The sequence below is a fragment of the Humulus lupulus genome, chromosome 6 (genome assembly GCF_963169125.1).
Source record: "Humulus lupulus chromosome 6, drHumLupu1.1, whole genome shotgun sequence".
NCBI lineage: Eukaryota > Viridiplantae > Streptophyta > Magnoliopsida > Rosales > Cannabaceae > Humulus > Humulus lupulus.
The window spans coordinates 45,653,615-45,679,663 of NC_084798.1; positions in this window are offsets into that span (position 1 = coordinate 45,653,615).

Sequence of the window (26,049 nt, forward strand, 5' to 3'; positions counted from 1 at the left end):
ACAACAATTGAACGTCCGCCCAAAATAAACTAAAAAATAAATAAATATTAAATTGAAAAAATTACCAAAAAAACACTAAGATATACCCAAAATAACCAAAAAATATACCTAACAAATACCAAAAATAAATTAAAATATACCAAATTAGAAATCAACTAGTCATCAAATCAAAATATACTAAGAAAAACTAAACATATACAAAAAAAAAAAAACTAAAAAATTACTAAAAATTAACCCACGTAAAAAAAGAAGAATATATGTATATATACATGTACTATCTATGTATAAACGAATAATAAGCATTGCTCTGTTATAAATATTATATATATGGATGTCCATAATAATAAAGAATCACTAGGTTACCCAAAGTAAAATATCATCATTAATTATTGATTGTATTCAGAGTAGTTACCCAATTTTCTTAGGGCATATTTTTCTGTATAAATAGGGGTCATTTCCCCATTGAAATGAGACACAAGATTTCACTTTTCTTTTGCAAAACTGTTTATTTATCTCTTTCTCTGCTTTTATATTTTAGTTTATTCTCAATAGTTTCATAACATGTTATCAGCACGAGTCTCTAACCAAGGTAAAGATTGTTTACTGAAATTCTTGAATTGTTTTGAAGTCACGATACACTATACAAATATATATAGTCATATATATATATATCCTCCTCTGACCGAAACAATTTCAAGCATCTATTTTAATTATAAATATGTCTATTAGTTTTTTTTTATGTAGGAATAATAATATGTATATGTCCATGTTAAGTTTATTATAATATTTATTATTATTATTTCCTTAATAATTATGCTTATATGATTTGGTATACGTTATTATTATTCTTTTCATAATTATGTTTATTATTCTTCTTTTAATAATTATGATTAACTTATACAACTACTAGTCATGTTATCACCTTATTACACGTTACCTTATTAGAATTATATGTGTTAATATATGTGTGAACTTATATATATATATATGTTACGTTTTAAATTAATATTAATATTAATATTACCTATATTTTTTTAGTTCACTTGTTTTTCTTTTATGCTATTAGAGATTCGATTTTATTAGTCAAGAAAGAATTATTTGATACATCACACTTATCACTTTATTTCTTAATAGTGTTTGCAATATAATTTCTCAAATGTTTATTTTTCTAATACTTTGAATATTATCTTTATGGAAAATCTCACAAAACTCGACTTTGTGCCACTTGATAATTCTGGAAGAAATTACTTATCATGGATTCTTGATGCTGAAATCCACTTGGATGCTAAGGGTCTTGGAGACACCATCAAAGATAAAAATGAAGCATCAAGTCAAAATAAGGCCAAGGCTGTGATTTTTCTTCGCCACCATCTCCGTGAGGGGTTAAAATCTGAATATCTGATGATAAGAGATCCTCTTACTCTCTGACAAAATTTGAAAGAAAGATACGACCACAAAGAAACTGTCATACTGCCAAATGCTCAACATGAATGGTTACACCTGGGGTTGCAAGATTTTAAATCAGAAAGTGAGTATAACTTTGCAATGTTTAAAATTACTTCTAAATTAAAATTGTGTGGAGAAAAGATTACTGACAATGATATGTTAGAAAAAAACACATTCTACTTTTCATGCCTCAAATGTGCTCCTGCAACAGTAATACAGAGTACGAGGTTTTAAAAAGTACTCAGAATTGATTTCGTGTCTTCTAGTAGCAAAACAAAATAATGAACTTTTGATGAAAAATCATGTATCTCGCCCAACTGGGTCTGCCCTATTCCCTAAAGTGAATGTTATAACATTCGACAATGGTGGTCGTGGTCGTGGTCGTGACCATAATCAAAGCCATAGTCGTGGACATGGACGTGGACGCAAACATAGTAAGTGTCGAAGTAATGTTTGGCAACGTGGTGGTTATAATAACAACTCCTCTACTTTGCTGAAAACCACAAGCAATGAACATAAGGAAAATAGTCCACAAAGTAAGAATCAACAAACTTATAAGGTGCGGTATGAAAGGATATTGGTCACGTACTTGTCGTACGTCCAAATATCTTGTTGATCTTTATCAAGCCTCTTTGAAGGAGAAGGAGAAAATATAGAAGCAAACTTTGCCTATCAAGATGATGACCTCCTTAATGAATCCTTGGATTTAGCTGATTTTTTGTTGATGATCCCATCAATGGCAATATGAATATTTCTACTGGTGATGAGAAAGTCCATAATTAGAGTTATTTTATTTGGTCATGTTTGACATATTTGTCTGTTATTTATTTTGTTTTAAGTACTTTAGTTTGGTATGTTAATTTTATGGACTTATGTTTAAGTATTTCTATTTAGAACTTATTATGTATTTTTTTGGTTAATAAAGAAATGGACATTTCTCATCCTTTACTTGATTCAAAGAATGATGGTGAAGATATATGTTTAGCGGACAGCGCAACAACTCATACAATACTTAGAAGTGATAAATATTTTTCAAAGTTAACAAGAATGGAGGCAAATGTTAATACAATATCAGACAGTGCAAATTTGATTGAAGGTTCTGGAAGAGCCATTATATTAATTCCTAGAGGAACAAAAATTATCATAGATGATGCTTTATTTTATGCCAAATCAAAAAGAAATCTTTTGAGTTTTAAAGATATATGTCGTAATGGATATCATATCGAGACAATAGATGAAAATAATATTGAGTATCTATGTATTACATCAATTGCTTCAAGAAAAAAGTGTAAGTTAGAAAAACTGCCTGCTTTGTCCTTAGGTTTGTACATTACACGAATAAGTGCAATAGAGGCAGATGTTACAGAGAACCAGAAGTTCACAGATCTAAAAGTATCTTTCCTTGTTTGGCATGATCGGTTAGGCCATCCTGGTTCAATCATGATGCGTAGAATTATAGAGAACTCACATGGTCATCCATTGAAGAACTAGAAGATTCTCTTATAATGGATAATTATGATTTAAACAACGAAAAGACAGTTAGAGATAAATAATTTCTATCTTATAATTTTTTTAGAAAATTACTGTCCTATAAATAAAGAGAGATGTGTAAAAAGTACCTTTTATTGTCATAAGTCATGAATATTGACATAAGATTTATACATGGTTTCACCATGTATAAACTTTTTTGTTTGTCTTACTTTAAAGAATTAATTAGTTGATGTATATGGGATGAAAAATTAAGGAAAGAATAAGAGAAAAAGCTGGTGATCACCACCCTTCTCCACCCATTCGAATGTAAAAGGTCCATGTATACTCATGAGATTACATGAAGGAAAGAAAAATTTAATCAATAATTAAGCCAAATAAATAACACAATGGAGTGAGGGGCTGGTGACCTTATTTTTTATTTCTATTATCGCCAGTTTGGTACAGTTGTGTTGTGAGAAAAACCAATTGCAGTTGTGCTAGGAAGAAAAATTGTTGAGTGTTTGGTAAAAATAAAGTGTTTTGATTTAAAAAAGATGTATTAGAGTGTTTTATAAACTATATGTTTCAAGTGTTGTTAAATATTAAAATACTAAAATATATGTCATATTTATTTTATTTGATTAAATTACAACAAATTCACACATACTAAATGTTGTACCCCAAATTAAACACGAACTGAATCACTCAGTTCGGGGTACAGCTGGTAGATAAGCGCATGGAGAAAGTGAACAGCAAGAACATCTAGCTAACTCTGGCATGAGCAGTTCGAGTCAAACTTGGCAGTACGACACCCAGATAATCTCCAGGTCGCCAAATGGGCCAATAACCTAGTTCGAGATGCATGATGACTAGATCGCCTTCTAGGCACTGAACTTGGCCCATGTCAAGTTTCGTTAGCTCTCTGACATCCAGCATGAGGGAAGTGTTTAGCTCGCGGAAGTTTGATCATGATGCACAGTGAAGGATCCCAGAAGACTCGGAGAATCCTTATACTCTCATTAATTCCCAGATTGTATTAAATATTTATTACTTGAGATAACAGATGTTAAGTCTGTAGGCATTCATATCCCTATGTAAATGGGATATTATTCTGATTGATTATTTACCATATTTATGCACGCGGTTACCCAAATCTGTCCAGAAAAAATCCAATATAAATATCAGGGGAATGGACAAGAAAAGGGAATGCTTTTTGATATACCAAAACTCTGTTGAAATTGTAACAAGCCATTTCATCGAGAGCCTGAAAGAGATTAATAATATTGTCTCATGGACTAGGTGGATTTTAACCAATGCACCACGTTAAAGTGTGAGTGTTTGAGGCATCATTCATTTGATTAATTACGATTTAGTAAGAAAGCATTAATATCTCTATTTTCAGATTTCTCAATCCACTATTGGCAAAAAACCGTGTCAACGGATTGGTGCTTTCATTGAGAGTTTATTAGTGCTTAATCCCCTACGCAAAGTTTCACTCAACATTCATCATGGTGGTCACCTGGTCTATGCATGACAATGAAATGGAGCAACCTAGTGATCAGGAGGCACATGGAAAAGGTCCAGACGCTCAGCAACGCCCTGGAAAGCAACATGTGGGTCAAGATGATACTGGGAGTTTAGCATCACGCCCACCAAATCCCAATTTGGGGTATCTGACAGCCATCGAGATGGAAAATGCATAATTAAGGAGCCATCTCGCTAGGGCTAACAAGCAGATTGAGGAGGTCCTGGCTCATTTACCCCTTCTTGCAACCGATGTTAACATCAGAAAGAGGCAAAGTGGGTCCCATAGGTCCCACAGGAATAACCGACCTAATCCCAGTCGTTCTGTCAAGACTAGAACTCTGAGCCCCATACCTTCCGAGCGAAATCAACGGAGTACTCAACCTGCTAATCCCCATAGGAATCGTCGGCCCCATGTTAATCGATCGGTCAGAATTGCAACCCCTAGTTTCATGCCTTCTGAGCAGATTCAAAGGAATGTTCATAACAACCCAACAAGGTGAGCTGGGACCAATTCAAGGAGGCAAAACACCCCAGCAAATCCATCCGTGCTGCGATCAGAGCCTTCGGTATAGAGGACCCAGGAGATTGGGGTAGAATCAAGACGAGATAACTGTAATGACCCAACTATTTCTAAGACCTTGGACCATTAAAACTACTAGACATAGCCACTATTTTTGAAAAACATACATAAGGAATAACATAACTTTATTTAAAACCCTAAAATAAATATTGTGCAAAATACAAAGTAACATATGAAATATAAAATACGATATGGGTACCCATTTGTTTAATACATACAAACATAAACTTTAATTGTTTAGATATTAATTGTGGAAATACATCAAAACATAATTCAGAAGACTTGAAAATAACGCCATCCTCGATCATTCACGCAATCCATTCATTCTCAACACACAAGCCAAGCTGTCAGGAATCTTTCCGCCTTCCATATTCACTTTCCTGTATCAAGCTAAAAATAAAGGAATGAGCCTAATGCCCAGCAAGGAAAATCTACTAGCAATATATACATCATAAATCATAAACATACGACTATAACATAACATATACTATAAAACATATGACTATAAAAACATATATCATATAGGACTACAATATTAATGGCCATTAACTCATTAACATGGCATGTGATAAACCATCTAGGTCCTCAGTCTACTAATCGAGGCAGGTTAGATCACATGGTAGTATATGATAACCCATCTAGGTCATTTGTCTACTAATCGAGGTAGGGTAAATCATAACTCTAAACCATGAAAATGATAAAAATTCTTGGGGTTTGCTATCTAAGCAACTATAAGCCCCAAGTGACATAAAATATTGGGGTTTGCTATCTAAGCAACTATAAGCCTCAAATGACTACAAGACATATTTACATATATATATATACATATCATAGCATAAAACATATCATAACAATAACATATAAACACATAAAATCTATCCTATTTTCCTTACAAAAAACCAAGATATTTGAGAACAAGAACGGGATTGGAACACTCCTAAAAACCAACAGCAAAACCATGAGTATTTCTAAAGAATGAAGATGAAAAAAGAACTAAACCATCCAAGTAGAAACTTACCGAAAAGAACCTTAAGTTTCAAGAAACTTAAATACCTAACCAAGAATCATAAACAAGAGTTAGGATCTGAAAAGAAAATAAAAAGAAAACTAAAGAACCATAAAGAATTGAACTTAGGATAATAATACCTTGAATGATCTTATGAATTGATCTAAACCTCGATACCAAAATCTCACTTCCCAAGTGTTTAGAAAAGCTTAGAATGAATAAGCTTTTAACCCAAAAACCCAAGTGTTTCTCTCTATAGTAACACTAGCAACTTGGAGGCTCTGAAGACTGCTTGAAGAATGAAGAAAATGGTTGAGTACTAGGTCCTATTTATAGAGTTCTAGGAGTGAAACTAACCTCTTTTAATTTGAATAAATAAATGAATATAAAATGAAAAAGATTTGAATTTTCATTCAACAGACGCCCATAACTCGGTCAAAATCGTTCAAAGGCAGGTCCAAGTGGTTAAGGCTATTTTTTAGAATTAAAATCCAAAAATTTCAAAAATAAAGCACCAGGGGTGATATATCATTTTCCCGAGCCCCGTTCGAAAGTTCGTGCAAAGTCGACGTGTTTTCCGTATCTCCCATAGGCAATATATCGGCCCCTATAGCTGCGATATATCGGCATACGTTGATATATCAAACACGTATTTACACATTTTCAGCATATTTTGAATTGAGTAAATAATTTTGACTGAGCCATAATACGATCCTAACAACTGCTGGAAGGTTCTAGAGCTTCTAGATCTTTCTTTTATTAAAACTATTCATCAAAAATACTTACATCCTTAATAAACATGATTTTGACAAGTGTCACACTCTTAATAATTCTATATAAACCTTAGGTTATAATAAACAATATTTCTAGGACCAACAATATTAATCACACCTTATGTTATAATTAATATTCTTAAACTATAGGTTAAACTTATAAAATCCATAAGTGTTGCTATGAGTGTCCAACTAAATCCCGACTTGAACCAAAATCCACGGAATCTAACATACTACAAACTAATACTAACTTATACTACCATCTAGCTAGCTAAGTAAATATTCTGAGACACTACATAACCTAGTGTGCCCCGATGGAACGAGGATAGCCATACTGATAAGACACCCGCCTTCACCGGTTAGACATCCAACACCACCTCTCCCACAGAGGAACACTCCAGTTTGAGAGGATAGCAGGAGGAATCCTCTTCCCTCAGAGGACATCTATGTTCCACGACCTCACACTAATAATCCAAGTCCTCGATCTTAGCCACGGGTTGTAAGTTTCGCTAACGGAAGTTATTGGACAGAGAGTCAGCGTGGTGGCAGGTCTGAAAGAGACCTGAGGAACCATTTGAGTTTCTCACAAAGTCTTCATTCTGATCCACACCCTGACTTGCACTATCGTCTGAATTCACAAATGATGTATCCAACTCGCCATGATGATGTGAGTTATACTCAGAACGGGGGAGATCCGTCTATCATACATGACAATGGTAATGTCCCACCTAACCGAGCTCAAGCTTGGAAGGAAAACAACACATCTAACACGTACAATAGGATGGGGGCTGGTGATCAGCTCCCAACTAACCTAGAGACCAAAGATCCAACCCTCGAGCAGCTGGCCTTGATGGAGGAGCAGATGAAGAGGCTCCTATCTTGAAAAGGAGTTGATGATTTTGATTCCGATGAGGAGCTCGAGCTTTTTGCTCCAAACATCGCAGCAGCTCTGTATCCTGTTGGATTCAGGATGCCAACCATGCTTGCATATGATGGAAACATAGACCCATCCAATTAACTCGGGACATTCAATACACTAATGATGGCCCACAACATCGAGTTCAACCTGAGATGTATCTTGTTCCCCGCAACTCTAACTGGACCCGCCAGGTTGTGGTTCGACAAATATAAAAGACATTCAATCACCTCGTGGAAGAAATTGTCTTCCGATTTTAAGAGATAGTTCCGAGCTTCGAAGGAAACTCACGTTGAGGCCGATTCGTTGGCCAACATAAAATAGCAACTTGGTGTGTCCCTGAAAGCATATCTGAGCAGATTCACCAATGCAACAGCACAAGCTAGGGATGTTGATGATAGCTCCAAGCTCATGGCGATGAGGATGGGAATCACGGTCAGAGGTAATTTATGGAAAGAACTCCAACGAAAAATAGTAAAAAGTGTAGATGAATTCCTAGCCCGAGCTCAGGAATGGATAAATCTGGAGGACGCGTGATCTATTGTCGCGAGAACCAGCCAGACCCCTGTTCAGCCTGCTGAAGCGGTGGCAGATGTTGCAGCTACAGCTCAATCTGTTACCTAGAATAACAAGATGGGAAACAATAAGAGGAAGAGGGTTGGTGAGGGCGACCAGAACAGAGCAAAAATTAACAAGCCTGGAGAAAATTTCAAGCCCATTTACACCAACTATACCGACCTGACTGATACGCGGGAGCATAATTTCCTGGAGAACTCAAATTTACTTCCATGGAAGAAGGCAGAGCCATTGAGGCAACAGAGGGTAAAGAGAGATCCCTCTAAGTTCTGTCGGTATCAAAATGACATTGGCCATAACATTGATGATTGCTGAAAATTAAAGGATGAGATCAAAATTCTTATCCGAGTTGGACTGTTAGCCCAGTACGCCCAAAACTGAGTAGTTCCCAACCAGCAAACTGGGAAAAATACTCATCCAACTCCAGATAATATGAACGACCAACCCTGGGCTCAAACAGACCAGGGGAACCAAGTCGATCGCCCTCCAATAATAGGAGGGGATATAACCACTATGGTCGGAGGACCCCATTTGGAGGGCACAAGCAATGGGGCCCAAAAAAAGGTACATACAGGAGCTGAAAACCCACAACGATGTTGAATTTATCCCAGAGCAATAGTTATCAAAACAACAGTGGTTGGAGAAACAACCGATCATAATGATCCACTGGTGGTAACCATTCAGCTCACCAACCGAAGGGTACAAAGGATATTGGTTGATAATGGGAGCTCAGTAAATGTGCTATTTAGGTCCACCCTAGAAAATATGGGATTTTCCGTAACTAATCTTAAGGCGACTTCAATGACACTGTACAGATTCTCAGGCGAAGGAACGACAGCCATAGGAACGATCGGATTGGTAGTCGCCCTAGGGGATGATATGCGAACTACTTCTAAAATACTCGACTTCGGCATAATCAATTGTCTGATCGACTACAACGTGATCTTGGGACAGCCTGCGCTGATGACTTTTGAGACTATCACCTCGATCCAACACCTAGCGATGACTTTCCCCTCAACCTCAGGTATATGTACTGTGAAAGGAGACCAGCTCACTGCCATGGAATGCTATAGCATGGCCATGAAGGGAAAATCACAACCCAGACAGCAAGCAATGGTCGTGATCGAAGGAGGAGAGGAGCCCAAGCAACGGAAGTTTCCCATGAGGCAGAAGAACCATAGGAAGGAAGTAACGAGGTCGCCCAGGAGGACGACATTGATCCAAAATTAGGCGAAGACAGGTTTGAGATCCAAGTGTTGGAAGAGCTCGAGGAAATCAACATCGACCCAGAAGTACCTTCAAGAGTGGTAAAGGTTGGGAAAAACCTTGGAACCGAGAGGAAGAAGGAGTTGGTCGAGTTTTTGAAAAACAACCTGGAAATCTTCTCCTGGTCTCATGAAGATTTGGTGGGAATCAGTCCAAATGTAATAATGCATACTCTGAATCTGGATAGGAATGTGCCTGTAAAGTCACAAAAACGAAGGCTTCTAGGGAGAGAACAATCAGAAGCTTTAGAAGAAGAAATGGCTCGCCTACTTAAGTGTGGGTTTATCAGGGAAGCAAAGTATCCGACCTAGGTTGCTAATCCTATTTTGGTTCCAAAACCCAATTAAAAATGGAGAACTTACATTGAATTATCCGATCTTGATAAGGCATGTTCTAAGGATTGTTTTCCACTACCCCAAATAGATCAGTTGGTATATGCAACAGCCGGTCACGAGCTCATGTCTTTCATTGACGCATATTCTGGATACAACAAGATTACGATGAACCCTACAAACCAAGAGCACACCAGTTTCATGACTGAGCATAAAGTATATTGCTACAAAGTTATGCCATTTGGGCTAAAGAATGTCGGAGCAACATACCAACAGTTGGTCAATAAAATGTTTGTTAACCAGATCGGGAGAAACATGGAAGTGTATGTCGACGATATGCTCGTTAAGTCAAAGATTGCCAGTAACCATGTATCTAGTCTGGAAGAATGTTTTGGCATACTCAAGAAGTATGACATGAAACTAAACCCCCGGAACTGTACCTTTGGGGTTTCATCGAGAATTTTTTTGGGTTTTATAGTCAACATGAGGGGGATAGAGGCAAACCCAGAGAAGATCAGATCGTTACTAGAAATGCCTTCACCGAGGTCGCGTAAAGAAGTACAGAGCATAACTGGAAAGGTGGCGGCCTTAAACCGCTTTGTTTCAAAGTCCACTAACAAGTGTCTCCCATTTTAAAACTTGCTCAGGGGAAACAAAAAGTTTGAGTGGACTGAAGAATGTGAACAGACATTTCAGGATCTAAAAACTCACCTAGTTGAACCCCCTGTACTATCAAAATTGGCAGATGAAGAATGTTTGCTCCTATACCTAGGTGTGATAGAAAATGCGATCAGCGCCATATTAGTTCGAGAGGAAGATTGGGCGTAGAAACCAGTGTACTATGTGAGTAAAAGACTTCTGGAAGCTAAGTCCCAATATCCTTTAATATAAAAACTCGCGTTCTGCTTGATCTTGGCCTCAAGAAAACTCAGGTCGTAGTTCCAGTCCCACACCATCCATGTCTTAACCGATCAACCTTTAAGGTAGGTCTTGCACAAGCCTGAAACATTGGGACACCTACTTAAGTGGGCCATCAAACTTAGCCTGTTTGAGATATTGTATATGCCACACACAACAATCCAGAGTCAAGTTCTCGCTAACTTTATGGCCGAATGCACAGGTTTTCAAAACGGACCAATAAGAGAACCAGTGCAAGAGTTGTGGAAAATTTTCATTGATGGATCATCCAACAATAATGAATCCAGAGCTAAAATAATTCTGATCTCACCTGAGGGGCATCGGTTCAATACAACCCTAAGGTTCGGGTTCGAAGCATCCAATAATGAGGCACAGTACGAAGCTCAACTGGCAGGGATAAGAGTGGCGAAAGAACTGAAAGCAAAGGCGATCCAATGTTATAGTGATTCTCAGCTCATGGTTAATCAAATATTAGGGGAATATCAAGCTCATGGTATCAAAATGGTGGCTTACCTAGCTAAGGTTAAAGGTGAATTGCCAGAGTTTGAGTTCTGCTCCATTGAGCGTGTACCTCGCGATCAGAATTCCAACGTTGATGCTTTAGCCTGACTTTCCACCACCAAAGAGGTGGATACACTAAATGTAGTCCCAGTGGAGTTCTTGGAACAACCAAGCATAACAAAGGAATCAGTTGAGGTCGGAGTGATTGACATAAAACCGAACTGGATAACCCCCATAGTTGAGTACCTCACACCTGGTAAACTACCAGACGACCGAAAGGATGCAATAAAATTGCTATACCAAGCCCTACGGTATGTTATGGTTGAGGAAATTCTGTATCGACGAGGGCATTTGTTGCCCCTCCTGCAGTGTGTTCTGCCCGAGGAAGCACATATTATTCTACAGGAGATACATGAAGGCTTTGTCGGAGACCACGGTCGGGGGAAAAATTTAGCTCGAAAGATATTGAGATAGGGTTATTTTTAGTCTACACTCAAAAAGGACTCGACCTCGTACGTACAGAAATGTGACAAGTGCCAACGTTTCGCCAAAATTTCCAAGGCCGCACCCATTGAGTTAACCATGATATCCTCACCATGGTCATTTGTAGTATGGGGAATTGACTTGATTAATTCATTACAAACGGGAAAAAGAGGAGTTCTCTATGTAGTTTTTGCCATTGAATACTTTATGAAGTGGGTCAAGGTCGATCCCCTGGCGACCATAACCTCAAAGAGAGTTCTGGATTTCTTTGTGAAGAACATCATATGTTGTTTTCGGCTCTCGAAGAAGATTGTGTCTGACATTGGAACTCAGTTTGATAGCGATCTCTTCACAAGATTTTGTGAGAAATACGACATAACCAAGAATTTCTCTTCAGTGGCGTATCCACAAGCTAATGGGTAGGTCGAGGCTATAAATAAAACCCTAAAGGTGAGCTTACAGAAGTGACTAGATAAAGCCAAGGGATTATGGCCCGAGCAGCTCCCGCAAGTGCTTTGAGCCTATAGGACCTCACATCGCACCTCCACGGAGCATACACCATTCTGTAGAGTCCCATAATGTTTACTTAGTTAGCTAGATAGTTAGTAGTAGTTTGTAGTATTTTAGATTTTGTGGATTTTGGTTCAAACCGGGACTTAGTAGGACACTTGTAGCAATAGTTATGGATTTTATAAGTTTCACCTATAGTTTAGAAATATTAATTATAACATAAGGTTTGATTAATATTTTTGGTCATAGAAATATTTTAATTATAACCTAAGGTTTAGATAGAACCATTAAGAGCATGACACTTGTCATAATCATGTTTATTATAGTTTAAATAAAAGAGAGTTCTAGAATCTTCCAAAACCATTAAGAGCATGACACTTGTCACAATCTTGTTTATATGAGGATTTAAGCATTTTAAATGGCTAATTCAATAATAGAAGTCTCTAGAAGCTCTAGACCCTTCCAGAACTTGCTGGAATCACATATGACTCAGTCAAACCTGATTATTCAACTCTAATTATCCTAAATTCGTGCAAAAATGCGTTTAAATTATCTCGTATGCCGATATATCGTAGCCTTGGAGGTGATATATCGCAACACGGGAGATAAGAAAAACACGTTGACATCACACGAATGAAACCATGATCACTCGGGACATAGGACCAGGCGATATATCGCCTAGGGTGGGCAATATATCGGCCCTATGACCATAATTTCAAGCGTCGTAGAATCCGAGCTAGATTCATCCATTAACCTCTTGACTTGCCTCTGAACGTCTTTGACAGAGTCTTAAGCATCTGTTGACCGAATATTCAATTATTTTTCATTTAATATTCATTATTTTATTCAAGCCAAAAAGAAGATATTTTCACTCCTTGAACTCTATAAATAGGACCTAGTACCAAACCTTTTCTCTCATTCTTCAAGCTGTGTTCAGAGCCTTCAAGCTGCTAAGGTTACTATAGAGTGATACACTTGGGTTTGGGATAAAAGCTTTATCATCTTAAGCTTTATAAACACTTGGGAAGTGAGATATAGTGTGTTTTCAATATCGAGGTGTAGATCGATTCTAGTACATCCAAAGGTATTCTTATTCTTAAGTTCATTTCTATATGATTCTTTAGTTTTCATTCAAGTCCTAACTCGTTGTTTCAATTCTTGGTTAGGTATTTAATTTCTTTCAACTTAAGGTGTCATTTCGGTAAGTTTCTTCTTGGTGGTTTTAGTTCTCTTCTTTCCATCTCTTTTCTGTAGAAATACTCACCATTCTTATTGTTGGTTTTAGGAGTGTTCCAAATCCCGTCCTTGTTCTCAAATATCCCGGTGTTGGTAAGGAAAATAGGATAGTTTCTATATGCTTATGTGTTATGATATGTTTATGTTATAATATGTTATGTTATGTTATGATATGTTATGATATATATGAATATGTTTTATGTTGCTAGGGGCTCATAGTTGCTTAGCTAGCAAACCTCAATGTATTTTGAGGGTCATAGTTGCTTAGCTAGTAAACCCCAAATGTTGTTTTAGGTTATCTAGGGCTCATAGTTGCTTAGCTAGCAAACCTCAATGTATTTTGAGGCTCATAGTTGCTTAGCTAGCAAACTCTAATGTTTACCATGTACATGGGTCAGAGTTGTGATATATGTTTTGATATAGTCTGATGTTTATGTTCTATGTTATATGATTGTTTAGTAGATTTTCCTTGTTGGGCATTAGGCTCACTCCTTTATTTTTAGTGTGATGCAGGAAATTAGATACGGAGGCGGAAGGATTCTTGGTGGCTTGGCTTGTGTGTTAAGGAAGAATGGAATGGATGGGTTGCATGTCGATTCGAGGATGACGTTATTTTTAGTATCTTTAAATTATGTTTTTATGTATTTTCCACATTTAGCTTTGTAAACAACTTCATTTAATTTAAAGTGTTGACCCTCGTTTTGGTCAACTGACACGGAGTCGGATAATTGATATGACAAAAGGTATTGAAGCAGATCTAATGGAAAAACAGTAAATAACAAAATCGATATTATAGTGGTTCGGCCCCAAGAATTGGTAATGACCTACGTCCACTTAAGCTATTATTAATATAGAATCTCAAAGGAGTGATCAAAGAATTAGGGTTCTCTGAGTTTCACAGACCTTAGAGAGGAAAATAATACAATGATAGCTCTAATTCTCTTGTAAAGTATGAACTCAAAATCAGCCCAAAAGTCCCTTCCTTGAGCTATTTCTCTTTATTTATAGGCTCAAGGAAGATCACATGAATTAATTATAGATATTCTTTCCTAAATAATCGGATACTCAGGAAATCATGGGAGACAATCTCGGACATGATCACAACTGCATAAGATTTTCTCCAAATATATTGAGTATACGACCAAGCTGGTCGTATATAAAGTTCAAATGTTACGCCATGGGAATCTCTCTGGTCGTTGGTCGAACAGGACTTCCACCAGGTGTCAGCCACGTGTTGAAAACGCCTGCCACGTCACCTATACCTGCTTTTTGGATAACATTTGCCCCCCAAGTTTATTTATTGCGACCAGCAATAAGTAAACTTAGGAAAACAACTGTCCATATGCCCCACGAAATCTGTCAGAGCCCTCGTGAGTTTTCGAAAACTGTGACCTAATTATGTCTAATCAAGCCTTTTCAGTTTTCAAGAAACCATTCCGACAGCTTATACACTCCCCCACGCTTCAAAAAAGGGAAAGTCATGATTGCCACTTTTTGTTACACTTCAGCTTCTATAAGTAACCCCCTCATCTTCCTTATAATCTTTTACTCACCATTTTCTGCCAAGAACTCTCAAGAGCTTTATTCCGGAGCCCAGAATTTCAAAAATTTCAGACGCCCTACCGAGGATCTTTCAAACTCAAAGCTTTCATTTTTCTGAATCTCCAACCTTCGCTTAGGTAATTTCTTAGTCTTTTAAACTCTTCATGATGCCATGCATGCTGCTACTGTGCTTTGAATTTTTTTGCGTTCTTGAGTAGAAATTTGTGAGGATTTTGTATAAACCGTTTGATGCTTGATAGGGTAGTGTATTTTTACTTTATATAAGTTAGGAGTTAGTTTGATAGTTAGGATCATAGATTTAGGGCGTAAAAATTTGATTTTTAGGCTAGTTGAAAAACTGGGTTTTTCCCGCCCCTTAGGAGTTGAAAAAGCTTCTTTTCAGAAAACTTTTTTACTTTCCTTTTTGATCTATTTTTCAAACTGCTAGCATCAAACTTGGTGTTCGATTAGAATGCTGCTGGTCGATAGACGCGAGCAACGTTATCCCAACTTCCCACATAAATTCCCAGGCTATGCGTCTTATCTCCTCCTTTGTCTGTTTGTAGTTCATATGCAAGACCCTTGGGGAGGAGAAAGACCCATTGAAGACGACCTCCTAGCTCAACTGCTTGAAGGTGAAGAACATCCTTCTACTTTGATACTAGATATTCCTTTCTCTCGCCTTAACCCAAATACTTCTTCAGTTCCGACCCAAAAAATGGCTCGTACCAAAACTAAAGCTCGAAAAATAAAAACTCCCAACACCTCCTGTCAGCCTACTGCTGATGCCCCCTCGACCAGTGGTCGAGGAGAAAATATTCCTGATACCAATGTGCAAAGGCATGCCCGTCCTCGACATGCTACTCAGCCAGATGTCGAGTGGCATGTTGTCCCTGAGAGTAGAGTGACGATCAGGATGATCGCCAACTACTTAAATAAATACAAATTGACAGGGGTGACCCTGGTCAAACCTTCCCCCGACCAAAGGGCTAATCTACCTGGTGGGGCTTACAGCGCCTGGTCGCAGTTTCAAATTGAGGCAGGTGCCACTTTGCCTCTTCACTCATTCTTTCAGGGGGTGGCCAACTACTTCGGAGTTACCCCCTTCCAAATCACCCCGAACGGTTATAGAATGCTCGCTGCACTCTATATCCTGTATAGCCAAAAAAATTGGCCCGCCCCGTCGCCACATGAGGTCAACTTCCTATTTGACCTTAAATCTAACCCCAACCAAGAAGGCACGGGGTTCTTCCATCTTTGCCATCAAGAAACCGGGCGCACTACTTGACTGATACTACCCATATCTTCAATGTGGGGAGGTACCACCAGGAGTATTTCCTTACGCCTGACCTGGTCGCAGAAAACTTGGCTTTCACCCGAGGAGGTAAAATTCTCACGTCGCTAGCTTCTTCACTTGGTGTTTTTCTGCCACAATGTCTTGAATTTTCAATGTGTTTCAGGCCCATGGTTGCGATCAATCCCAACTCCAGGAATGGAGTCAAGGGCAGCATTCTTAGCCAGCATGCCGAATGCTGAGAAGAGTGTCAAAAATTTAGTTACGGAGGCTAACCTTAGGTTGGCTGGCCTCTGGAATCCTCAACCAGCGACGAGTGGACCTTCGGCGGAAGACGTCCATGCTGAAGTGGAACCCGAGTAGCAGCCCCAAGCGTCTCCTCCATGGAGGAGAACAACTGGGGTTACAATCAGGGAACCTGCCACCACTCACCGAACGGAGAGGCCCTTGGCTCCTAAGGGAAAAGGAAAACATAAGGCTGCCGAGCCTACTGAACTCTTTGACGACTCGTCAGATGATAATGGTATATTAATCTTGCTTTTAAACCATTTGCCAATTCCCTGTCATCTATTCGATGGGGACGACAACTTTAAGAATGCTCCCTCCTTAAATTCAGATTTCTTCCAGGCAGTAGGTAGTTCAGTAAATAATGTAGTGACCAATAGTTGTAGTGCGGGTACTTTACTTGTAATCCTTTTACTTTCATTCTTTGACCCTGCGCGACTATTTAGTCTTACTGTTCGCGTTGTTTCGTTTTGTGCAGATATGGACTCCGATGACGTCTTTGAGCATCACAAGGCTGCTGCTACCTCTTCTGGCCAAAAGAAAGATAACAAGAGGGCTCGAGGGGAAAGCAGTAAGACTCCCTTAAAGAAGGCTCGAACTGACGATCCTCCAACCACTACCCCCTCGAAGGAGAACTCACCACCTCCACCATCCTCTGAGCAGCCGGCCTCTACTCTTGCCGACCAACAGCCTTCTCCTAAGGCTCCTAGTAGGGAGGCACTGAACACTCAGCCCGAAGGCTCCCTGCCCAGCCTCGTGGTTAGCTCTGCTAGGGAGAGGATATACAAACTCTCCAAGCATAAACACAGCGAGGTAGCTATTACTGACACCGCCACTATGGAGGCCGACCAAGTCCTCAATAGAGGGCTGAATGAGATAGTTAGCGTAAGTCAATTCCTGCTGCTGTAACATTTATTTTTTATTTCTCTTCTTTACTTCATACATCCTTTTCTATCTGTTTTCAGGGACTGCTGACCCTAACTGATGGCTGGCACCGTACTGGGGCGTTGGTGTCTCAGGGAAGGAACTTTGATTCTAGGCTTGTCGAGACTAAGCAAGCACTTGAGGCTGCAAACAACGAGCTTGCTAAATAGAATGGCAAGCTACCCGAGGAGAAGACAGAGCTGTCCAAGCAGAAAGATAAACTGCTCAAGGACAAAGCTAATCTGACTCAGGAGCTGCTGGCTACCCGGGACACCTTGAAGAAAGCCAATGAGACCAAGGAAAAGTTCAAGGAAAGCGCCAACCTCAACTATCAAGAATCTGTGTAGCTCAAGCTTTATCTGGTTTCCAGCAGGCAGGAGGCAGAGGAGCTCGGAAAACGAGTGCAGGAGCTCGAGGAGGCCGGGGCCAGGGATTTGAAGAAGTACAAGGAGGCCACTCATCTTTGCTTCTACGAATTCTGGAAGCATAACCGGGAGGCTAACTTCAACTACCTGTCCGAACGCTTGAAGAGGACTATGATGACGCAGTGTGCCATCCGGCTGGAAGAAGAAGAAAAGGCCAAAGTGCCTGCCTCTCCAGAGATCTCCCTGGCAGGGGGGATTGATGATGCGGATGCTAAAGCTAGCCCTTCCGCCAACCAAGGCACTCCTCAAGACCCTCAGGACCCTCTAGCTCCTTAAAAATTATTTTTCTTTTATCTCAACTATACGACCCACAGGTCGTACCATAAAGACAATTTAATTTTATTGCTGCAAGGGCAGCCATTTTACTTTTATTTGAACAGTTACATCCGAGTAGTACTGCTCGCGGTGTAAAAGAATTCCTTTTGATATTATAAAATTTTCTCTTTATTATAATATCTGTTCGTATGACCGAACCTAGCATAGTACTTTGGCTTGATTTAACAAAATATAAATTTTGAAAAATACTCTAAGTACGGTAACATGCTTTCACTTATTTTGTTCGTGTGTTTACATACTTCTTGGTATGCTTTGCTATCGGTGTACCTTATATGCCCCCCAAGTGACTGAGGAGCTTTAGGTCCTTGGTCACTTGCCTTGACCATGACCTGTACGAACATTGCTATTCGGGATAACTTGTAAAAATTAGAATACAGCTGTTGACTGTGTTTTTAGCCAACGACGCAAGAACGTCAAATACGACAAACCTTCAAGAGAATTTAAATAACACAGACAGTTTAATCAAGAAAAGTAAATAACACAAGAGATTTTATAGTGGTTCAGCCCCGATCAGTCGGTAATAGCCTAATCCACTTAGAGTTGTGATTATAGATCTGTACTCAAGATCAGATGGACTGAGCCAACTGAGTTTCTTCAGTACAGATTGCAAAAATACAAGAATCCTTCCAAATACCAGCACTTTCTCTCTCTAGAATACTCAGACCCAAATTTTCTCTCTCTAGAATACTCAGACCCAAATTTTCCCAAAAGTCTAGAAAGAAGAAGCCGCCCCTCTCTAATCCCATAAGCCCTCTATTTATAGGCTTAGGGTCATACATCTGATATCTCCTAGAATCGAGATATTTTATTATATTTATTACATTTAAATTACAAAAAACATTTAAAATGTAACAAAACCCCCCATTTGTGGGAAGAATGAGAGATTCCCACATATCTTGTTGAAGTTGTTTATGGGAATCTTGACTTAGTCCTCCTCTAGCTAGTTGATCCACCTCACCTCCACTCTGGTCGATCATACACATGCTGGTCGGACATACACTTACTGGTAGGACATGCAAGTGCTGGACATGCACTTTTCTCCTCTAACATGACACTCTCCTCTAGCATGCCATTTCTTTATTTGGACAACCATGCACTGGTTGGACATATGCGTAAAGACCAAATTCTTGGTCTCTCCTCGGACCACATCCTTGGGGTCTCCTAGGACCACTCTCTTGGGGTCTCCTAGGACCACTCTCTTGGTTCTCCTCAGACAAAAGTCCCTTGGGCTCTCCTCAGACCACATCCTTGGGATCTCCTAGGATGCACTCTCCTTAGTTCTCCTAGGATGCACTCTCCCTAGCTCTCTTCGGACCACACCCTTGGGATCTCCTAGGATGCACTCTCCTTAGCTCTCCTAGGATGCACTCTCCTTAGCTCTCCTAGGATGCACTCTCCTTAGCTCTCCTAGGACCACCCCCTTGGGGTCTCCTCAGACCACACCCTTGGAATCTCCTAGGATGCACTCTCCTTAGCTCTCCTCGGACTAAGGCCCGAACACACCCTCCTTGGGTTCTACTCGGACCAAGGTGGTCCGACCGGACCTCTTGGGGCTCTCCTCAGACAAAGGTCTGACCTCACCTTGGCCTTTCACCGGACCAAGGTCCGACCGGGCACTTAGACTGCTCCTCGGATGTACTTGGCTTGGACGTGACACTCTCAAGCAGTCAAAACTATTCATCAGTCTACCGGGTCACTTTCTCACAACTCTGAGGAGTTAATGTATTTATTGACTTTTTAATGTGTCTTTTACGGACCATGGGTGAACTCCTTGTCACCTCCATTGCCGCGTCATCAATCTCCATTTTTGGGATAACAACAGCCAAACAACACACGTAATGAACAAATACTTGTAAAAAATTACAAAGGTCGGCAAGAATGACTGGCTGCGCACAGTCCCTTATAGTTCTCTTATTAAAATGGACTAAACATGTCTTTACGAGTGATCTTTAAAAGATCTTACACTTATAAGCGACCAGTCACATAACATGACTAACCCTTTTTCAAAACTTGTAAAAAGTAAAAATTAATACAAGCCAATCCTTTAAGAAGTACTGTTTATTGATAATACTTGCGCATGTGTTCTCCATTCCAATAGAGTAGAACGAGATCTCCATTTAAGCGTGCAAGTTTGTATGTGCCTGGGTGAAGGACTTCTTCAATCTGGTAAGGTCCTTCCCAGTTTGGTCCGAGTACTCCAGCAGCTGGGTCACGGGTGCTTAAGAAAACTTGTCGAAGTACTAAGTCTCTGACGTCGAACTTTCTTTCTTTTACTTTAGAGTTAAAATACCGAGCGACTTTTTGCTGGTACGCAGCTACTCGGAGTTGGGCTTTTTCTCGTTTTTCCTCAACCGAGTCTAGGGACTCCATCAATAGTTGGCTATTTTGGTCTTGGTCGTATGTGATTCTTCAATGTGAGGGCGGATCTAACTCGACTGGCAACATAGCTTCATACCCGTATGCTAAGGAAAACGGGGTATGACCTGTTGGTGTTCGATGAGATGTTCTATAGGACCAGAGTACTTCAGGCAGTTGTTCTGGCCATGCCCCTTTAGCGTCTTATTTACCGCTTCGACTTGCCCATTGGCTTGTGGATGCGTGACTGAAGAAAAGATTTTGATGATTCCATGCCTCTCACAGAAGTCTGTGAATAGGTCACTGTCAAATTGGGTGCCGTTATCTGAGACGATCTTTCGGGGCAATCCATATCGACAAACAATGTTCTTGATGACAAAGTCAAGCACCTTCTTTGTCGTTATGGTAGCGAGTGGCTCAGCTTCGACCCATTTGGTGAAGTAGTCGACTGCCACAACTGCGTATTTTACTCCACCTTTTCCTGTTGGTAAGGACCCAATTAAATCAACACCCCAAACTGCGAAGGGCCACGGACTTTGCATATGTTTTAACTCATTAGGAGCTGCACGTGGGATCTTGGAAAACCTCTGACACTTATCACATTTTTGCACAAACTCCATTGAGTCTTCGTTCTTAGGTGGCCAGAAATAACCCTGCCTCAGAATCTTCTTCGATAAGCTCTGCCCCCCAGCATGATCTCCACAGAAGCCTTTATGTACCTCTTTCATCAGCTCTTTAGCCTTTTCTAGTGTAATACATCTGAGCAGTGGCATGGAGTATCCTCTTCGGTACAGAACACCATCGACCAGTATGTATCTAGTAGCCTGTCTCTGAAGAGTCCTGGCTTTGTTTCTATCTGATGGTAGTACGCCACTAGCAAGATACTCCAAGTACGGTGCCATCCATGTATCTTCCAATCGTATCTCCATACTGGTTTCATCTGCTCGTATGCTCGGCTCGCGTAACCGCTCCACTGGCACTATATTTAAAGTGTCAGCATCTTTCGCACTCTCGAGTTTGGCTAAGGCATCTGCGTTTGAATTCTGATTTCGAGGTATTTGCTGGAGGGTATATTTCTCGAATTGTGCCAACAGATCTTTGGTTTTGTTCAGATAGGAACCCATTTTCAGACCTCATGCTTGATACTCTCCCAAGACTTGATTCACTACCAGCGGTGAATCACTGTAAATATCCAGCACCTTTATGGTCATGTCTTTGGCCAATCTTAACCTAGCGAGTAGGGCCTCATACTCGGCTTCATTGTTTGAAGCGGTGAAATCGAACCTAATAGCGCAATGAAATCGATGCCCTTTTGGCGTTATCAATATCACCCCTGCTTCTGCGTGAGATTTGTTGGATGATCCGTCCGTGAATAACTTCCACGAAGGAGATTCAACTTGGGGCTCAGGCGCATTAGGTTTTTTGCACTGCTCGTCGTCTGGGAGCTCAGTGAATTCGACGATAAGATCAGCCAAGACTTGTCCTTTTACTGCTGCTCGCGGTGAATATGTTATATCGAACTGCCCGAGTTCGACTGCCCATTTCAACAAACGTCCAGCAGCCTCTGGCTTTTGTAAAACTTGCCTGAGGGGCTGATCGGTTAAGACTGTGATGGGATGGGCTTGGAAGTAAGGACGTAACTTCCTCGAGGCCAAAATTAAGCAATAGGCTAATCTTTCGATGGGAGGATACCTCAACTCGGCCCCGATTAACGTCTTACTTACATAATACACTGCCTTTTGTACGCCTTCGTCTTCTCTTACTAGCACTGCACTATTAGCATATTCGGTGATCGCCAGGTAAATGAACAAAGTTTCTCCATCTATAGGCTTTGACAAGACAGGAGGCTGTGCCATGTGGGCCTTTAAGGCTTGGAAAGCCTATTCACAGTTTTCGGTCCATTCGAACTTTTTGTTGCCTCTAAGTAGATTAAAGAATGGGACGTATTTATCCGTCGAATTCGAAATGAATCTACTGAGAGCGGCAATCCTTCCAGTCAAACTTTGCACATCTTTGATTTTCACCGGCGATTTCATGTCGATCAGGGCTTTGATCTTTTTAGGGTTGGCCTCAATTCCTCTTGAATTGATAATGAACCCCAAAAATTTCCCTGATCCTACTCCGAAGGAACATTTGAGAGGATTTAGCTTCATCTGATATTTGTTCAAAACATTGAAACATTCCTGTAAATCCTTCACATGTCCTTCTGCCTTATTTGACTTTACCAGCATGTCGTCCACGTACACCTCCATGTTTACTCCGATCAACTCCTTAAACATGTGGTTAACCAATCGCTGGTAAGTCGCACCAGCATTTTTCAGTCCAAAGGGCATTACTTTATAACAGTATAACCCTGTATCGGTCCGAAAGCTAGTGTGATCCTCGTCAGGGGGATGCATACTGATCTGATTGTATCCCGAGTATGCATCCATGAAAGAGAGGATCTCATGTCCTGCAATTGCATCGACCAGCTGGTCGATCCTTGGGAGTGGGAAGCAATCTTTTGGGCAGACTTTATTAAGGTCTGTGAAATCCACACAGGTTCGCCATTTGTCGTTGGGCTTGGGAACCAGTACTGGATTAGAGACCCATGATGGATAAAATGCCACCTTGATGAACCCATTCTCCTTCAGTCTTTCAACTTCTTCTTTTAAGGCCTTCGATCTGTCCTTATCGAGCAGCCTTCTTTTCTGTTGCACAGGTGGAAAACTTTTGTCAACGTTCAAGACATGGCTAATGACTGCAGGATCTATCCCAGCCATGTGTTTATGTGACCAGGCAAAAACTCCCTGGTTCTTTCTCAAAAATTCCACCAGTGTGTGCTTCGTTGTTGCTTCTAAATTTTTACCGACCTTTACAACTTTGGTAGGAACTTTTTCGTCAAGTTGGACCTCTTCAAGGTCCTCGACGGGTCCAACATCTTCCTCAAAATCCCCAAAGCGAGGATCTAAATCTCTATCCTCACTTTGGGCAACACCCTATTTGGTGACTTCATCACCGGATTGAGCTTGTGTATCAATGGCCATCTGCAACCTCTCTGGGAGAGTGCTCTTTGACGTTCCCTTCTTTGCCTTCGTGATCGAGGCATTGTAGCACTCCCTCGCTTCCCTCTGATTTCCCAACACGCATCCTACCCCTGCGTCTATCGAGAATTTCATGGCCAGGTGCCATACTGAGGTGACGGCCCAAAGGTCAACCAGTATGGGCCTTCCGATTACTGCATTGTACGCCGAAGGACAATCGAATACTATGAAAGTAGCGAGTAATGCCCTGGTAGCAGGTGCTATACCTGCTGTTACCGGAAGTCTGATTGACCCTGTTGGGGCGAGTCCCTCACCAAAGAAGCCGTATATTGTTTGGTTACAGGGCTCCAAGTCCTTAACGGACAACTTCATGCGCTCCAGCGAAGATTTATACAGGATGTTTACTAAACTTCCTGTATCGACCAGCACTCTCTTTACCATCATGTTGGCGATTTGAACATCCACGACCAGCGGATCAGAATGCGGGAACCGGACATGTTGGGTGTTGATATTAGAGAAGGTTACTTCACTGTCCTCTGACCGAGCCTTCTTTGATTCCCGGTCCTCCACAGTCGTCATCTCGATGTCCTGATCGTGGTGTAGGGTCCGAGCATATCGTTCCCTTGCCTTTCCGCTGTTTCCCGCGAGGTGCGGGCCTCCACAGATGGTGAGTAAAGTGCCAGCTATGGGATCAGGCTGCAAAGGTGGCGAGCGTTGGCGTGTAGGTGCCTGGTCGTTGCCACCTGGAGCCTCTCGTTGGGTAGTTCCTGAGGCTCGTACATATCTCCTCAAGTGTCCTTGTCTGATAAGGAACTCGATTTCATCTTTCATTTGGTTGCACTCGTTCGTATCGTGTCCGTAGTCGTTATGATAACGACAGAACTTGGTTGTATCTCTTTTTGACATTTCTTTTCGAATGGGAGCGAGTCTTTTGTAAGGCACACTGGAGCTTGTGGCCTGATATACCTCTGCTCGAGACTCGACGAGGGCAGTGTAGTTAGAGAACCTTGGTTCATAACAGTTTCCCTTAGCGCGATTGTTCTCGAAGGTAGAGGGTTCATTATGGGGCATTTTCCCCCATTCTTGCCGTTGCCATTGCCGTTCCCGTTGCCTTTACCGTTGCCGTTGGGTTTTGACCATTGGCGGTTTTTGCGGGTTTTGCAGTCTCCTTATCTTTGCCTGGGGTCTTTCCCTCGCTGGCAATGACATCTTTGATCTTGATGTACCGATCAGCTCGATCCAAGAATTCTTGGGTAGTCTTAACTCCATGCTTCCTGAGGCTACTCCATAAAGGCGTGCGACACCTAACTCCTGCTGTTAGGGCCATCATCTCCCGCCGTTTTAGCTCCAGCAGCTACTAGCATAAAGCGCTGGATGTAATCCTTCAGTGGCTCTCCTTCTTGCTGGCGTATCACAACCAGCTGGTTTGCCTCAGTTGGGTGCACTCGACCCACATAGAATTGTCCGTAAAATTCCTTTACGAACATCTCCCAAGAAACAATACTTGCAGGAGGGAATTTGAAAAACCACTCCTGTGCAGCATCAGAAAGTGTTGCAAGAAAGATCCTGCACCGAGCGTCTTCAGACACTTTCTGAATGTCCATCTGTATCTCAAACTTGTTGACATAAGATACCGGGTCACCATACCAATCAAAGTTCGGAAGCGTGGGCATCTTAAACTTGCTACGAGTTTCTGCCACAACTATCCTTTGAATGAAATAAGTACCTCTTCTCCTGTCGTACTCGATATGAGACGTTCTTCCCCCGACCAGCTGTTGCACTGCTTGGTTCAGGGCATCTATTTGGGCTTGCACGGTGTCAGGAATCGCCGGGGCCTCCGCTCCTGAGGGAATGTACTCGTCGTGCCGTTCTCGGCAGTCATTGAGTACATCTCTTAAGTCTTCGCCTCTTCGTCGTTGCTCGTTTGCTCCGAGCCAGTTAAAGACGTTTTGTCTAGGCTGCCCCCCGGCGTTACGCCTCTCTGGTTGGTCTTCCCTAGGTGGTGGGCTTCTACCCCCACCTCTCTCTTCATTTCTCCGACTGGTATTTCCTCTGCCTGAGTCGGCCTCATTGTAACCATGGCCATCTCTGAACCTCGATTGGCTATGGTGGGACCGACTGTCCCCTTGGTTGCCTCCTCGGGTTGGAACTTCCCGAGCGTTAGAGGGTGGCCTGCGTTGGTCGGTAGGTCCCCGTGCATTATCATGCCGTGGGGGGCCCCGGATCGCAGAGCTTATCTCTGAGTTCCTTCTGTTGCCAGAAGGACGCTGCCCCTTGCTTGGTGGGTTCGGCTCTTCACCCCTATGGTGTCTAGGACTACGGGGC